General features: G+C 39.2%; 1 protein-coding gene across 3 annotated transcripts in view; it reads left to right on the top strand.

Annotated features, from left to right (window-relative positions):
* Positions 1 to 4,477: 4,477 nt before the first annotated feature.
* Positions 4,478 to 17,846, top strand: part of gdpd5b (glycerophosphodiester phosphodiesterase domain containing 5b) — a 45,731-nt gene continuing 32,362 nt past the window's right edge. For 2 of the 3 annotated variants that reach the window (XR_005707703.1, XM_040130023.1), the window contains exon 1: positions 4,480 to 4,913. The gene's annotated coding sequence lies outside the window, so the exon portion shown is untranslated. Of the gene's footprint in view, positions 4,914 to 17,846 lie in introns of all 3 variants that reach the window. The other variant, XM_040130022.1, reaches the window with a different exon arrangement.

Below are 17,846 nucleotides of genomic sequence, written 5' to 3'. Positions count from 1 at the left end.
AGATTCAAATGCTATAGACTCATTCCGGGTGCATCTGAAACAGTTTGAAGGACTCAAGAAGGACTAAAAACCAAATATTTTTATCGTGAGAAAAACAAGCTTTCTGTCATACACAGAATAGGTTTCTAAAAGAATCTTAACACTTTGATAGGTGATATACAGTATACTGTATTTATCAGAGCTGGTTGTATTCTGTCAGAAACTGCTAAAGCCACTCCTCCATGCTGAGGCAATGTTGAACACAGAGACTTCACCGAAGGAGGTAGAGCACAGCTGCCAAGAAGACAATGACGCAAGACCTGAGAAATGTGTCAGCTCTGCTATGTGATGTAACCTTCTGAAGTTTTGTGTCTATGAGTGCACAGAGCTACTGAATCATACACAGTTTGTAATCTGTCTATGTGCATTGTCAATCTAAACCAGACATAAATTATAATGTGGTAGCAGTAAACTAGATGCCTATTAGGGTATAATGTTTTATGGGTAGTTATTTTAATGAATTTTATATTAACCTGCAAGTTAAGAACATTTGCTATCTCTATTAAAATAGACTAAGTCTGGTAGTTGAAATAAAAAATGTTATTGAGGTGATTATAGATAACTTGGAAGACATGAAATGTGTAGCAAAAGCATTAAACAACTGTTGATATACAAGAGCCATGTCTTTTGGAATTTTTTGATATACACTACAAGCCCTGACACATACTTTCCCCTACAAAAGTACTGCACAACCCATTTCTCAGCAGATTTGTGGTGAAAGGTCAATTAACAGTCTCATCTTTAAGTTTATCAATAATTACCTCCGCCAAGGAGGTTATGTTTTTCATCCGTGTCTCTTTGTTGGTTAATTTTACAGCAGGATTACAGAAAAACTACCTAACCGATTTGCACCAATCTTGGTGGAGGGATGGGGATCCCTGGCATGGACCAGGGAAGAACCCATAACATTTTCAGGCAGATCCAGATCATTTACTATGAATTTGTGCCTTTTTCTCTGAAGTCTGGTGTATGTTGTTTGACATTGGTGTTGACGGAGGTCTGCGCTCTCTGAGTGTCCCTCTAGTTGATTAAGTTACTCCAACATTTGAAACCCACCTGCCTGATTTAATTTGATTTTAAATGTCTAATTTATTCAATTTTCTGGGTAACTCAATGATATTCCAGCGATCTTATGCAATACCTTAGCCCATATCCTTTGATGTTGAAACCCTTTGTTGAGCAAAAGAACAAAGTGTACTTGCATATTTCAGAAAAAAAAGAAACATTTGAAGATCATTTTTGTCACTTGTGAAGAATGTCAAAAGGTCTATATTGGACCAGTAACTTGTGAGCTGTGGCTGTAGTGTGATGACAACGTGTCAAGGTGAATCTTTGTAATGGTTTTAACATAGAAAGAACATGCCCCCTGGTGGTAAAAGTTTGAAAGATTCCCCCAAGGCCACCAAAGTTTCCGTCACAGTAATTGAAGCCTCAATTAAGGTTCTGTTCAATTCTGTATTCTTTCTGATACTCTAGCGGTGTTTTTAATTTATACTTCTTTTATCAGGTTTCATCTTAAAATACAGACAGGCTATTTCAAGTTTTTTAATATATATTTTGACCAAAAAAAAGATTAAATAAGAAGAGTTTGGCACAAAGACCAAACACATCCACCAAATTGTGTGTGTTTTTAGTGAAGCCTAATATCTTGGATATAAACACTGAATGTCTACTATATTAGAAGATGCAGTAGCAATAATTTTAATTGTTGGCCAAGCACTACTCTTACGACATAAACACTGCATGCTATTGTATTGTGGACTAACAACCACTAGATGGAGTGAAAAGCAACCAAATGAATTACCACCACTATGCCAGAGACAGCTTTTCAAGCCAGTATCCTCAAAGACAAACTCACCTCAGACATCATTAAATTTGTGATTACAAACATGCAAACATCATAAAGTTATATGCATTTTCGGCAAATCTAAAACATTATTCGAAAACAAGTTAAGCTGCTCTGGTGATCGGCAATAAGAGAAGCTCTGGACACAGTGACTACCACCTTCTCTTATAGGTTATATATTTTTTTCTGGTTTCATGATTTCACCGTGGCAAAATTAAAGGAAAATGAAATCCAAAAACTCAAACATCCAAAGGGCCATTGCTGGCTCCCGACATCACGAAACACAGCATTCACTCTCTGGCTTCTAACTTAGGGATAGTTGTTACATATATCTGATAAACTGTTTCAGATCCATGCAATAATTTTCATACCAAATCTCTGAAGAGATCTATAAGTATTATACAAATTCAGAGCTGTTTAAATTCCTCTCCAGAGTTGACGTGAGGCCTCTGAAGATTGTACCCTACTGTGAAATTCCAGCAGACCTTCAAAGTCAGAACAAGCTGTTGTATTGGCATTTAGACGATACAGTCTGACTCTTTGTTCCCCTTCTCCCTGCTTTAGTCAAATTCTGTCTCCTTTTAGACAATATCAGTCACAATCTCTTCACTTGACCCTGCTGCATTACGCAACACCACCTGCACAGGAGACCCCTGCCAGGAGTCCTTCCCGTTCCTGCCTGTTGGATGCTGGTTGGCATTTTATAATGGGTGGAGTTCAAAACACAGCTAAGCAGCTGGAGCTGCTGACTAAAGCCAACCTGTGGAGAGAGGAGCAGGGAAGCCCAGGTCAGCCACATCAAACAGGGATAAGCCACAGGAAATCATCCTGAGAGGAACATTTCCCTTGCTTCCCTACCCATAGATGCACACGGTGTGTGTGTGTGTCTGTGTCTCTGTGTGTCTGTATGAGTCGCCACATGGATGTGAGGGTGGTGATATATATCTCACCATCTATTTGACTTGTATAAATGCCAGATATTTAAAGTGCTGTTTGATCTAAATACAGTTTTGTGCAAGAAATCTTGCAAGACAACATACACAAGCTCTTCATTTCCATCAGAATGATGCTAATGTATCTGGCAACATCACTGCACTGCCTGTTTCCTTGGTGATAAATCTGAACCATACTTCTTTTAAATACAACTCCTCCTCCACTTGACATGTTCATAGTTCAGGCTAACCCATTAAATGCAGCTGATCTGAAGTGGTTGAAGGCTCAAACACTGTATCTGTATCCCTTGATAAGTCACTTCACACACCAGAGACCCACTGACCACCTGTCATTGTCTAAGATCATCGCAGTGTGAATAGTTTTCACTCTGCTCTCTGGTACAATAAATACTGGATTTTGTCTCTGTTGCTTTGGTGACCAGAAACATAACAGCAACTAATCCAACTGATCCTAAACTGAAACTCACAAAACAAACAGTAAACTAAATATCACTCAGTACTGTATATAATAAATGCACATTAATGTGTGCAGGTTCTCACATTGTAAATACTGAAAACACTGAGTGCACAAAAGGCCAGTGACCCTTTTGTTGGTGTGATTGTTTACTTTGATTTGTCTGGTGGATTAATGAGACTTATTTGACCAGTTTTGATTTTTTTTTTCCCCAGATGCAGTGGTCTCCAGTGATCCCAGAAAGTAGACCTCACCACTTATCAAAGTGGATATCAATCACATAAAATAAGGATAATAAAAACATGCCACGCAAATGAGTAGTCTGACTAAAAAGAAAGCCCTTCTTCATTTTCATTTTCAAAAAGATTAAAAAACAGTGATTGAAAAAGGTAGGTTTGATTGACATAAAACCTGCTCTGACGGTGTGTATCAAGTAACCAAAATATCATCCAAGTGACCTTTACTCTCTGTCGCACGTTAATGATAAAGACTTAATTTTGGTCATTATCTCTCAATATCAGCAAATGCTGTACGCTGTTAGGAAATTAAGCAGATTGATGAAATACCCTTTTGGCTTAAAGGGTAGCCTCACATTTTTTTAAGTCTGTCAGGGGCCCATATGAACACACTTTGTTCACACTAGACATGTTCACTTCCTAATGTACTTTCAGTGTAAATGATGGGGGGGATTCACAGTCTCAATACTGTGTAAAAATGTATTCAAAAGTTTATCTGAGGCTATTTTGAGACTTTGGCGGTCCTAGTCTGACAAGTAAAGTTGGAACTTGACTGTTGTTTTAAGACAGACTTTGAAAAATAGTGAACGTATTCTTTAAATGATTATATTTACATGCTGTTGCGTTCACGTCACATCGGATTTTCTGCATTCGAACGAACTGCCGACTAGGGGAAAACCGATGATGCTAGTTTGGTTTAGTGGCCACGGTATCTCTCACTACACAGTGCTAATAGTGGCAGGGAATAATGGCAAGTAATTTCGAAAACCCTCAAATGTCCTTCAATTTGTTTTAATTTTGGGAGCTGCCGTTTTTGTAAAACGGCGCGAAGGGGTAGCAAAGGCGAAGCAGTCCGGCCAACGATGTGACCTGAAGGCGGAGACCGGGATGAAAGTAGGCTTGGTGACGCTCTTTCGCTGAACTGGAGGGCTGGAGATAAAAGGACCCACACTCACTCCGCCCACCGTTCAGTACGTTGAAATACTCTACCGGTGTGTCTATGTGTCGCTGCTCGCAAAGAGACAAGGCGGCGCGCTGTACCTACAGAGAGGACAAAAAAACAAACAAGCAAAAAAAAAAAAAAACCCACTGGACGCATAGTCTGGGACGAGCAGACGGCACTTCTTTTAGCTAGACCGAAGCCACTGACACCGTCCGTACTCACCCGGCTCCTTTCTCCTTTGTTTTCAGTGTAAAACTTCGGCTTTGTCAGCATTTACCGGTGTGCCACTCACCTCTCGCACGTTACTTTTGACACGGGTTGTCCCCGTTTGAATCTCGGGGGCTCCTCGTCGGGGAGAAAGAAAACCAAAAGCCTGTACTTTACCGCGGACCTCCTGAGCTACCTCTGAAATCACAGAAAAGTGGTAGCAGCCACCAGACAGGTGAGTGTGTAACGTTGTGGGTTTTTTTGACATGTCCATCACGTTTTTATTATGGCGTTTGTGGATACCTATATTTTTTTTCATTTCAACATTTTTGTGGTTGCATATCTCAATGCCATATGTTTAAAAATTGTTTGTGGCTCTCTGTAATGAGAATTGTAACTATGGTAGCATTAGCTAACATGCGTGTAATGTACCTACAGTCAAATGCAAGCAAAATAGTATCCCTCACAAGTTCTCAGGATTGAGGTCTTTCTTTCCTGTATTATTATTATTGTCATTATTATTATTTATTAATATTATAATTATTATTATTTTGTCTTACCGATTTCAGGCTTTAAGCTAAGTACTTGTTCTACTGCTCACTGGTGGTCTCATGTGCACCCATAGACATGGGACACGCCCATGTTTTATCCCGTGTGAACCAGGTTTTCCCTTTTGAACTATTGACTGATTCTTTCACCTGAGTTTACGATCCTCAATTTATATCTGTCACAAAAAATGAATGCAATGTAAAGCTGTATTGTGCGAGTAAAGCTACAGAGGCTGTTTGTTCATTCATCCATTCATATTTACTGTACATGCGTTTGTGTTTACTCGTTTGCAGCCCTCTTGCCACATACTTTCATAATTCATGACGCCATGATTTTTTTTTTTTTTTCGTTTTTGTGGATAAAGATTGCCTGCCTTTTGGATGTTGCTGGTGCATTAGCTTTCCAAGAAAGATTTTATGGTGTGCACATTCACTTATTACTTTCATGTCATGTAGGTTTTGATCATTTTAAGGCTTTGGCTGTTGGAGAGGACCCATTTGGTCCAGTGTGTCTAACCATTACATCCTTCTTGACAGTTTTAACACTTCCCCATCTGTCACTGCTACACCCCCAGTAAAAACAGATAACACTTATTTGTTTTTGTTCTGAGCTCCAGTTGAAAAATGACATTTATTTACATCCCACTGGCATGTTAATAATTACTTTAAGAGATTAGAACCTGTTTAGTCAAGAGTTTCAACAGACAAGTGACTCAGGACTACTTGAGAAATTAAACTGCAAAGCTTTTCTCTTTTTATCATTTTTTTTACAACATCTATTAAGGGATTGAAGGGCTTTTGGGTGCAGCGGGCTAAATTTGTTTGTTTTTTTTTTTGTTTTTTTGGCTTTACAATACAGTACTTTTATATGTTGCTATATAGTAAGAGGGCCTCATGTCTCGAGCGCACCCAGCACTATGAAAATGTTTTCAGGTCATGACACTGAAAGTCATATTGAACGGCACGTAGGAAAATAAATATTACTCTTGATATTCAGCCTGCTCCTGTTTCAGCTGAGAAACTTTGAAAAAAATATGATAGATATGATAGTTGACATTTTGAGGTTCTCTGGAAAAATGCTGACATAACATACAGTTTACTGTACATTTATACAGTTCTTCAAATTTGCTTGGACAAGAGTGGGATATGGGTGAGGTGTGAATTCAAAGAATGGACAACCATGCTAGAAAGGTTTGGGTTTGTTTTAGAAGTACTTTGAAGATCTCCCTTGATTTAGAAATGTTATTTTAAGAGAAAAAGTTTAGAATAAAGGGAGATGTGAATGTGGTTTGCTAAATTCACAGCAATAATCCACTTACTGGTTACCTACTCTTTTACACACACAATCTTGTAGAGGCATTTCTCCACTGAATATATGTTCTGTTTTAGACATTTTAAACCATTTCTTTCTTGCTTTCAAGTTTCATTCATATTACTGCTAATTGAAATGTACACTCATCAAGGAACACCATACTAATACTGGGTAGGGCCTCCCTTTGCTCTCAGAACAGCCCCAGTTCTTCATGGCATGGATTCAACAAGATGTTGGAAATATTTCTTTCAAGATTCTGCTCCATGTGGACATGATTGCATCACATAGTTACTGCAGATTTGTCAGCTGCACGTTAATGCTGCCAATTTCCGATTCTACCACATCCTAAAGGTGTTTTAATGGATTCAGATCTGGTGACTGGGGAGGCCCTTGAAGTATACTGAACTCATTGTCATGTTCATGAAAGGAGTTTGAGACTTTTGCTTTGTGACGCTGTGCATTATTGTGCAAGAAGTAGCAATTAGAAGATCGTCAACTGTGGCCATAAAGGGATACACAGCATCAGCAACAATACTCAGATATGCTGTGGTGTTCAAACGATGATTTTTTGGCATTAAGGGCCCAAAATGTGCCAAGAAAACATCCTCACCAACATTACACCACCACCACGAGCCTGGACTGTTGACACAAGGCGGGTTAGGTCCTAGGTCCGTTGATGGCAAATTCTGACCCTACCATCTGTGTGGCTCAGCAGAAATCAAGATTCAACAGAACAGGCTACGTTTTTCCTGTCTTCAGCTGTCCAGTTTTGGTGAGCCTGTGTCCACTGCAGCCTCAGATTTCTGATCTTGGCTGACAGGAGTGGAACCCGATGTGGTCTTCTGCTGTTGTAGCCCATCCGCCTCAAGGTTGGACGTTTTGTTCATTTTGTTCATCTCACCATAGTTGTAAAGTGGGTATGTGAGTTACTGTAGCCTTTCTGCCATCTCCAACCAGTCTGGCCATTGACCTCAAGAGATCAGCAGTTTTAGAAATACTCAAATCAGCCTGTCTGGCACCAACAATCATGCCACAGTGGGAAGTCACTGAGATCAAATTTTTCTGATGTTTGATGTGAACATTAATTGAAGCTCCTGACCTATATCTGCATTGTTTTATGCATTACACTGCTGCCACATGATTGGCTGATTGGATAATTGCATGAATAAGCAGGTGTACAGGTGTTCCTAATAGAGTTCCTAGTGAGTTTAGTTGTTACTGTTGATTAGACATGTAGAGTAGCACTGTGTAGACAAAAGCTGACCCTATTGCCCGTTTGAGATTAGTATTGATTCTGTGTCCCCGCCATTCTACTTTGTCCTGCTTACAAAACGGCCTCTATGTATTTATGTTTATGTCCTGTATCCTTAAATAGCTGCTTCCAAGAACTGGAAACGTACCCAATACTCATCCCGCTATAGATGCGATATGCTCCACGATATTTGCTAGCTTTTTATACCAGAAAAAACACATCTGGATGATTGGTTTGAGTTGTAAAAAATGACCTGTTTATTGTTGGCTGCACTGAATCAGCGAAGTCAAGTCCAGCCCTCCCTGTCTCTGTATTACTCACACACAATTGCACTTATCTTCAATGCCTATCCCAAGTAAGGATAATGCACTTCCACAAAGAGCTTGCACAACTTCTGAAAGCATTTGCAATTAATTTTCAGCACCGACATGAAAAAATCTGATATCTTCATGGTTCTACAATATCCAGCAAAAGTAAACGTTTAATGGGAAAGGGTAACTCAATTAAATTTAAGGATTTGAGAAAATGAGAATGAAAATCATGGATGCAAGGCTGTGTACATAACAGCCTTGACTCAGTCGAGTACTATAATTTCCACAGTACTTTACGTCATGCTGCTTCTTTACTGCAACAAAAATTTTTTCTTCTGCCAATACATTTTTCACCATCTTAGAAGAGGGTTAACAGAGCATGTTTTGCAGCACATGCTAGCAACACCTAGGGTTGAATTGATAGTGAGGAGTGGCAGCACATGAGACTTTACAGGATGAGCTGGTCGAATTCTGTGATTGGTTTGGAGTTGGTGAGATGTATGGATGTTGACGGGGTCATTGAAATGTAGACAATTAAAAAAAATTCTTGGTTTCTCAAAACAGATGTTGACATTTCAGTCAGTGTGATGTGCTTCCACATAAAGGGGACCTTGCCTCAAAAGAGTGATCTTACTTATTGCTGAATATACTGACTGAATTTAATCTGAAATTGAATGATTGGTTTACAGGGTGAAAATCATTTGTTGTTTGTTATCCACAAAAGCAAGTGACAAGTCAGCTCTTTATCTACATGTAATAACACAGACTTGGTCAGCATCTTCCAGTCCACAGCTCTCAGTCTGTCAAAGAACAGAGTGGGCTGGGGGGCTGAGCGTAGATCATTCATCATCCGTAAAGGTCGGAGCTCTGCTGTTCATGAAAGAGTCTCCTCTGTGTTAAACAAGCTTTATATTTGCAATGCATAGCAGATCCTGTCACTGTGGACAAGTTCACTGTTTAGCTTTACCTGAAATCTGTGTAAGGCTACTACCTGATGCACCAATTTTTGTGACAGATTGTTGTCAAATGAGAGCCTGCTGTAAGAGTCAGACAGAAAACCTTATTTGCGAAGTTAAAATTTCGAGGGCTAACCAGAGGCTTTGGTTCACTTGGTTCACTTTGCTAGTTTGCAACCTGAGCTCTCTTCAAAGCGCAACACTCAGACAGACTGGGAGGCGCACAGTTATTTTGTCAAAGCTGAGGTTCCCCTTTGAAAGACGGCAACAATACCTCCTTGACTGGAGAACAAGTGTGCTTTTTTTTTTTTTTTTTTTTTAAATGTAATATTCCCACCATCTGAGACCCACCACCACAGGGTTCAAACACTGACTTCTGTAGCTGAGAAAATGTAAATTTTGTAACATGAGAATGAGCCTTTCTGTTGTTTTTCATATCTTCAGTGCCTCAGGTGTTTCTGCGTCACCCCTTTTAAGCAAGAGATGTTTAAAGCTATTATGTAATCCTTTTAAGATGAGAAGGATTTTTTTTTTTTTTAAGGTTAATTTATGATATGAATTCATTTCAGACACAATGTGCTTGTATTTACCACTTCTTTGCTACTGGGAAAACAGTTTTGTTGCTTCTATAAACCATCCCAGTAATAGAAGAAAAGAAGCCAAATGTTCATATAAGGAGAGCTGAGTTGCTCTCTCAGCAAGCCAAGTTCACAGTGGTGGCACCTGCTCGCCTGGCCCTGCCTCCAGGGCTCAGACAGCAGTCACAGTAGAGGACAGAGTTTGGTGTAATGTCAACACACTGATGGTGTTGAAGAGCCCTCATGCAGACATACAGATGGCACATTGATAAAACATACCAGTCCACCCACTTTTTACTTTTCTTTTTGGTCATGAAAAACATTTAGATTGAGGAGGCCTGAGTGAACTAAGCCAATGGAGTTGTGTATTTGCCCACACGGTACAACAATGGTTCCCACCGTGTCTCTGCATGCCAGGGATGTCTTTGTCAGCTGTTTGCTTTCCAGGCCACAGTATCAGCACTACAGTATCACCTATGATTGGGAACCAACCCCAGAGTACTTTCTCTCAACCCTAACAGGCAGACAGGCCAGGGGGGGTCCAAACATAGCTCCATCTGCCATTACTTCGTCTTTCTTGAAGCTTCACAGTGGTAAACACAGTGATTGTAAATGGATTTAGGAAGCTCTACACCATGTTGAGTTACGGGAAAATAAAATTCCAAAGGTTTCTGCCAGGCAGCACTACAATCGTGCCATTAAATGCAAGGCACCTAGCTTTCATTGCAGTACAGTCACTGATTTCACTACTACAACTTTGCTGCCAAAAGAACTAATCATTTAAATCCCCTGAAAAGCTTAATGCTCTCTGCTCCTATGAAACGTGATTACACATACAGTATCTTGCTGTAGAAAGTAAACACTTCTCAGTGACTGATTGCTGCTGTGATTTTTTTGGTCAGGTCAGGGCCCCTACACCTCCCTTTCTGTTGACTGATCATGACAAAAGCAAAAGCAACTGTGAAAGCATTGACATAGATAAAATACTATAGGTTCAACTATATGGGTTTTTTTTTTTTTTTTTTTTTTTTTTTTTTTAAATGAATTGGAGCCTTGGTTGAAAAGTATTTTGAGTAGAGGCTGGAGAGCTCTGACAGGTGGCCGTAATGGACTGTATATCTATTGCCTTTACACTCTTTCAGCAAATACATTTTTTTCAATGTATAAAAATCACCATTAACTTCATTACTAGACAAGTATCCAAAAATACCAGCTCACATTTTTCTTTTTCATTAAAAACTTAATGAACCATTTTATGAGTGGTTTGGTGAATTAACAATTATGTGCTTGGAAAGCTGGAGCGTGCCGTTTTAATGGAAGTTGCTGATATTGCAGGCAAGCTGGGCACAAATGCTTAAAGCTTAGTCCTCTTTTGTTATCAGAGCTTTAATAATCATCAAGAAGGAACATCAAATCCATATGAGAGTGAGATTATGAAGCTGCCTCTTCATATAAGGCTTGAATATACGATCCAGATGTTGCTGGTTATAACACCAACACGCTCAAATTAGTTTGATAAAACAGGCAAAGTGCCCATCTTCACACCCCTTACTCTCCCCAAAACCATCTTTATCCCCTTGCCCTTTCATCCTGGCTTTCTTTCTCTCACAAACATTGCACTCCTTACCTTTGGTTGTTTTAATGCAGGGTAGCATATCGTGCCTGCCTACCTACAGTGGACCACACTGTATATTACTAATTCTACTGTTGCATTTGCATTTTTAGCCATTCTAGCCGCAGGGGTTTATGGATGGTAATATCAGTCTGTGTCTTTGGTCCAGACTGAAATATCTGGACAAGGACTAGATGGATTGCCATGAAATTTGTCAGACATTCATGGTCCCCAGAGGATGATACTTACTGATATTATTGATCTCTTGACTTTTTGTCTAGTGCCACCAGCAGGCCAAAATTTTTACTTTTCCAGTAAAATATCTCAATATCTACTTGATGGATTGAGACAAATTTTGTTTCAGGCATTCATGGTCCCCAGCATTTAGCAGTAATTTATGGATTCTAGTTAGCTTGAAAGTTTGCGTTGGCATCATGGACACTGACGTTCAGCTCTGGCCTTCCCATACATGTCCATTCTATTGGCTCTTCATAGCCTGGCACTCTTCGTGTACGGACAGCTTCCTCTCAATTTCCCTCCAGACATCTGAAATCACAGGCTATACTGAAGTTGATGAGAAAGTGTGGTTAAAAAGATACATTAAGCAGACATGAGTCAGTGTCATCCAGTCTTAAAAGTGCTAATTATTCAAACCCACACACTGTCAGCTGCCTAAACAGTGGCATGGTACATCAGAGGTTAGCACTGTCACCTCACAGCAGGCAGGTTCTGGCTTCAAACTTCTAAAAGGGCAACCGCGGTAGTTTCTATTTGTGAAGTTTGCCCATTTCCTTAATGCCTCTGCACCAACACACATGTCTGGGTGGTCCATTCCTCATATCCCAAAACACATGCATTAGGCATTAGGAACACTCCCACCTTTGCACTTGACACCTAATAGATGAAACCTAAATAAAAGCTGCTCATCATTCATCCATGTTGATGGGTGAGGCCTCATTGGAGGAGCACTGTATTTACAGTGCCTGAAAAAACTGAAAGCAGTAATGACCAACCCCTTCATCCACAAGGCTCCATAAAGCTTCTAATACGGATTGATTGTTTTCTGTAGCCACCTTGCTTTGATCAATTTTGTTCCTGCAACCACAAGCCATCTTATACTTATGCATCAAACCAAATACACTTCACAATGAAAGTGCCTTTGCTTAGGAATCAAACCTTTCTTCAGCCCATTAAGGTTGCTTCATACTATAAGAGGAAACCGAATCCTTAAAGATTATTTTTATCTCCAGATGAAAAATGAGCGATATTTGCACATTTCACTTGACCCACTTAAACCTCTGTTGTTTCATCTGCAATGAAATGACAAAGGTGGATTTCTGTCTTTTCTCCAGTCAGTTTTCATTTTGTTTTGCTCTAATAATGGAAATGAATTTCAGTCATGGCAGTTCCTCTTCCTGCTGTCAATTTTCTAATTTGCAGATGCTGATGGACTGTGATTAGATAAATTTTTTCCTTGGATTATGTCTTACCTATAATTTTTTTTTTAGTTTGATGAGCAGTGAGATGAGAAGTGTCAAATTGTCTGGATGTTCTTGTACCGTCCCCCCAACTCTACTACTTCTGTTTATTTGTCACTGTCAGCAAGTTTGCAAAGTATGTCTCCTCAAAATAATTATTTTTTTTCCCAGCTGGCTGTGAGCTACAGCAGCACTGCTCACTACCTGGCATGCCACAGCCCTGGAGCGTGCATTTTTGATACAAGGTTTAATGTATGTCTTTTGATATTTCAAGCTGCTGTGACAACTGCTTGGCTTAGTTGTTCACAAGAAGACACTAATCTTCCTCTAACATTGAGCTGTTTGTGATCCATAAAGCTGTCCAGTCCCTTATGTTATCTATTAGATGGTTATATTAGTATTGTGCCTTATCTTACGCCTTTGTAAATTTCATAGAGAATACTCAATAGTTGCTCAAGATTATTGATATAATGGGTTCTCTCAGTTTCAGAAATAATAATAATTAAATGTGAAATCATGACATGGCCAATATCGTGAGCAGGAAGGACATTAACACCCAGGAGTCCTTGTGTGAACATTTTGCAATACCCTTCTATTCTCATTTGTCAGGCCAGAAAGTTCTGGCACCAATGTCTCTCAACAAGTATGTGTTGAATTCTCAGTTCTTTTTTTCCATCGTGCTGTTGTAAGCTTTGAAAGCTTGAGAAACTGGAACATCGATTAATGTTACTGAATATTCATTGTGCCTCGGGTCTTGTATCTTTATAGATGAAACTGCATTCATTCTTATATGTCAAGGAATATTACTTGACATAATCATTCCTTGCCCTCTTGTTAAAAACTGGATTTGCCTTGTTAGCCTAACGGTTAAGCGCATACCACATAACCACAATCCTGTTTTGAAAATGTTGAACAAAGTCCTTGAGAAGGATTTTCCTGACATCAACCTTTCCTAACATCAGAGCAAACTGCCTGTTAGCTGTCTTCTTTTTTTGGTGCTAACTAACTCGCCTTTTGCTTCCATGCTGTATACTAATCAGTATTCCTCCCTTCATCTTGCAACACTCTGTGAAAGCAGGCTGTTAATTGTAACACCTTCTTATTTGTAGGTGCCTAATCCCCCTTGGTGGCTCTAACAAAGTGGAATCAATGGCTGTGATTGATTCTACAGTAGATCAATCTTTTGTCACTTAGTTATTAAAATACCAAGTTAATTCTTACACCAGATTCCTGGATAGAGTAGATACATTAAGTAAATCAAAAAAATAAAAATGTATTCATATTGTTAATACATTACATGCAATACTTTAAGACCACCAAAAATATGTTGTGTGCTTCTTTCCTGAACTTGCAGTCTCATCTGGAAGGTCACTGTTATTTTTGTCAAGTGATTTTAATGCCATGAAGATGGCAAGGAGAAAACGGATAACTCTACTTTCAAATATAAAATGTAAAATCACAGCATAGATTGAAGATTTGGAGGCTGTGGAACCTTAAAAATTTATATAACATATTCTACAACAAAATGTAAAAAAGTTGTTGAAGAGGAAAATCTGCTTTTCTTTTTGAGCCGATGAGCAATGCTGGTGGGTATGGTGGTGCCTGAAAGCATGCAAAACATGCTTTCCTAATTGTTTACGAACGTTGCTGACTTCAAGTGTGCACAACCTTGTGACGTCAAAATGATGATTAATGTTAGGAGATTTGAGGTTTGTTCAAACAAAACATTTTGAAGGGAGCTTTTGGCCTTAGATATTGAGCCGCTCAATTGATGTCGTAGGGCTGAATCCTTTGCTTATCACTCCATGATTATTGAAGGAGGTGTTTTTCAAGTCTGTCAGCACATGATGATGGGTATGCAGTAGCATGTTTGGCTAATTATCATCATCATCATCATAAAGCTAGTAGAAACAAAATGAAACTGTGGTTTTGTGGGCCTCAGAAGTCATTTAGTGTGAATAAGCTAATTGACATGGTGGATGCAAGTCTGTTACCTCAGTGTTTTGTAGTGCTTGCTACATGATTGTCTTTGAAATGTTTGGTAACTTAGTTGTGATTTCCCAGTCTGTTCTTTATGATACAGTTGACAGTATATATTATTGTGCAGCCTTTACAATTCACTATTCAGGTGCTCCGCCAGCAGTCTTACAGATTATATTATTAAATGGCTTAAGTAGTCTGCATTATGGAGGAGTAAAGGTCAAAAGTAATTTCAAGGCAATTTTAAATTAAGATTCAGTGTGGAAAAAAAGCTGCGCAGAAAGTATTTGTTAGCAAAGTGCTGTGATTTTCCTGCTTTAATGTATGTTCTGCAGTCCAACTTGGTTTTAAGAGTGTAGACCACATCTTTTGCTTGATCCACAGCTATCTTAAGTATAAACTTAGTAACAGTAGTTTTCCCCTTGCTTCACCTGAAGTTGAAGTAGTAATACTTTTGAACAGTGCACATACACACACATTATGCAGTCTACGCCTGGCCAGTAAGAACACGTCTCCAGATTTTTGGTTTCCCAGGAAACTCAGCTGGCTTTATCTCAAGGCCAGAGGAATTAAAGAAAAGCAGTATGAATCATAGCCTGCATTTGTGTGTGTGTCTGTCTTTAATATCTGTGCTCACCTCTTTTTACATGGTTGGTAATTGGCCTTGTGACATAATTTATGCTTTAAATTACTCTTTAAACTACCAGTCTTTCATTTTCTTTACATGGCTATACAATTTACTGCATTGTTCCAACTGATAGAACACAATAATGTCTGAATCAGTGGCCTGTTTATAAAAGCCTGCTAATTTACTATTCTAAACACAGGCTGCAGGTCTGTCCTACAGTGTAGAGGAAGGCATTGGATTTACTATATAGAAAGCAGCAACAATGGTTTGTTTAAACAGTATAAGAGATGGGTAGTGTGAGATACCGCTACCAAGAGTACTGCTTGAGAGATGATGGATCTTTCATCTCACTAAATTTTTAAATGTTGCCAAGTCTCTCTAACAGCTCTGTTGTAATGACTGTCATTGCATGTTATAATGGCCTTTATCAACCATGTGTAACTAATCAACTCCATCACTGGCATCTTCTGATGCCACAGGGTTCAGCCAATCCTCCATGGTGCTCCGTGACCTGGTATCCATTGCACATCTCAATAAGCAGTTCAGATCATTCAAACATGACAAGGATCAGGATAAGATGAAATGGAGGCCCATTTTCAGAAGACTGAATAGATTCCTTAAAGTACTGCAGGTAGATATTTGCGTGTTGTATTCATGACAAGATTACTCTGTGCTGTTTTTGGAGTCAGTCACTGTTTGTGTAAATAAGGTGTTCGCATCTAATTTTGCCCCCTAAAACTTTTTGGCCTTTGCACCCAGATTCTTAGAAGCTTAGAGTGTCACTTCTTTCAGTTCAGTCACAGTTGTTGGTTCAACTCAGAAGTAATATGTGAACAAGAACATCTTGCACTATAACACAATCCAATATAACAACAATACACCCCACGGTGTGAACAAATCACCAGTTGGGTAAAGTCTAATTTAATAAATACCTCCCTCAGAAAGTTAGCGATTGAACATTATAAGCTTCACAGCATTATTAATAAATGTAAGCCTATTGTGTGGGATAACGGGTATTACTGTCATTTTGTTGACTCCTTACATTTAAAGAGGTGTTTTGAATGACATTGTGGGGGTTACGTAGGGATAATTCGTTTATTTATTTATTTATTTATTAATTAATTAGTAAGGATCTTTTCTTTCTCTGTAGTGGGTTGGCCTTCGGTCCCACAGTTCTCTGCTGCTTGCCCTCAGTTCCCTGGTTGGAAGAAGACACTGCTTTCTGCTGGGGAAACTGCTGAAGCATTTCCTCCACTGCAGACTGTTTTCCCTCGCTTGCCTTTGATTGGAGGAAATGAGGCAGCAGAAAAGGAGATGACAACAGCCTTTTTGGGGTATTTCATACACCCCTCATAACATCCCTTCTTGTTGACCCAAGTTTAGACAAGTTGTGAAAGACAGACATGTTAGGAAAGCTGCTTCTTCTGTGGAGAAAAGCTTTGATCAATTGTTGATTTCACTTGGTTAATCTGTTCCAGTCATGGAGGAGCAATGCAGATGACAGTATCTGACAGGGTGTGTAAAGCTTGACACAATGGATCTTTTTATTATAAACCTGACATGCAACTAAGCATGAGGAAGGTGGTCTGTAGTTGTATTTTGTGCTCATTCGCTTTAAAGTTTCAAGTTTTGTGGCCTGGTTGTTGTTTGTGACACAGTGAGTCATTGTGACAGTGCAGCCCACACTCCTTACAGTGGTCACATTTCTACAACTGCTGAGGTGCCACATCCATGTTGGCAAAACATGGTAGTGCTGCAGAGTCTTGGAAGAGCATAATTCCTTCCTGTGCAGAATTGTGTCCACTGGGTCTGATTAGCTGATGAGTTTCTGATAAGACATCATGCTGATAAAGGGATTCATTGCAGAACTTTTCCTTCTGTGTTTATATGCCATTTTTATTACGAAGTAAAAAATGGATTAGCCTTTCATTTCATGGTGACAAATCTGTAGCCTCAGTTCTGCTGTGCCTAATTATGATAATATCCCACATCAAATAGTTGGAATTAAAGGGCTGTTTGATGTTCAGCTCAACAGATGTTGCAGTGATGACTGGGATATTTTTGACTTTGAGGATACAAGCTCATGCCAGACACTGGCATGAATGGAAGCTTTTGGAGGTAAACATGTTGCAAAATAAACCACTTGATCCACTTTGCCGTAACAACATGGAGACATAGCTGTAGATACAGGTTTGAAAATTATAATTTGTCAACAAGTGACAACATGACAGTGCTGAGAGTGGTTGTTACTTTGCCTTGATGAATGCACCACCAGAGCTTCACTGTCAGCTGCATGATTGTTTTCCTGTCTTAAAGGCTTGGTCTGCATGCCCAGACATACATCCATATTAGTCTTCTGTTCATTAAGCTTGCAGTTGTTGATCATACTCAACCATCGCTGAAGTTCAGGTCAACCAATATTAATATTGAATCATTTAATCTAGTTGAGATTTCATTTGGCATTTTTATGTTATTGAGACAGGACATAATGTATATTAGAAATATTTACTACT

This window comes from Xiphias gladius, chromosome 7 (assembly GCF_016859285.1).
Source record: "Xiphias gladius isolate SHS-SW01 ecotype Sanya breed wild chromosome 7, ASM1685928v1, whole genome shotgun sequence".
NCBI classification, from domain to species: Eukaryota; Metazoa; Chordata; class Actinopteri; order Istiophoriformes; family Xiphiidae; genus Xiphias; species Xiphias gladius.
This window is presented reverse-complemented; position numbering and strand designations above follow the sequence as displayed.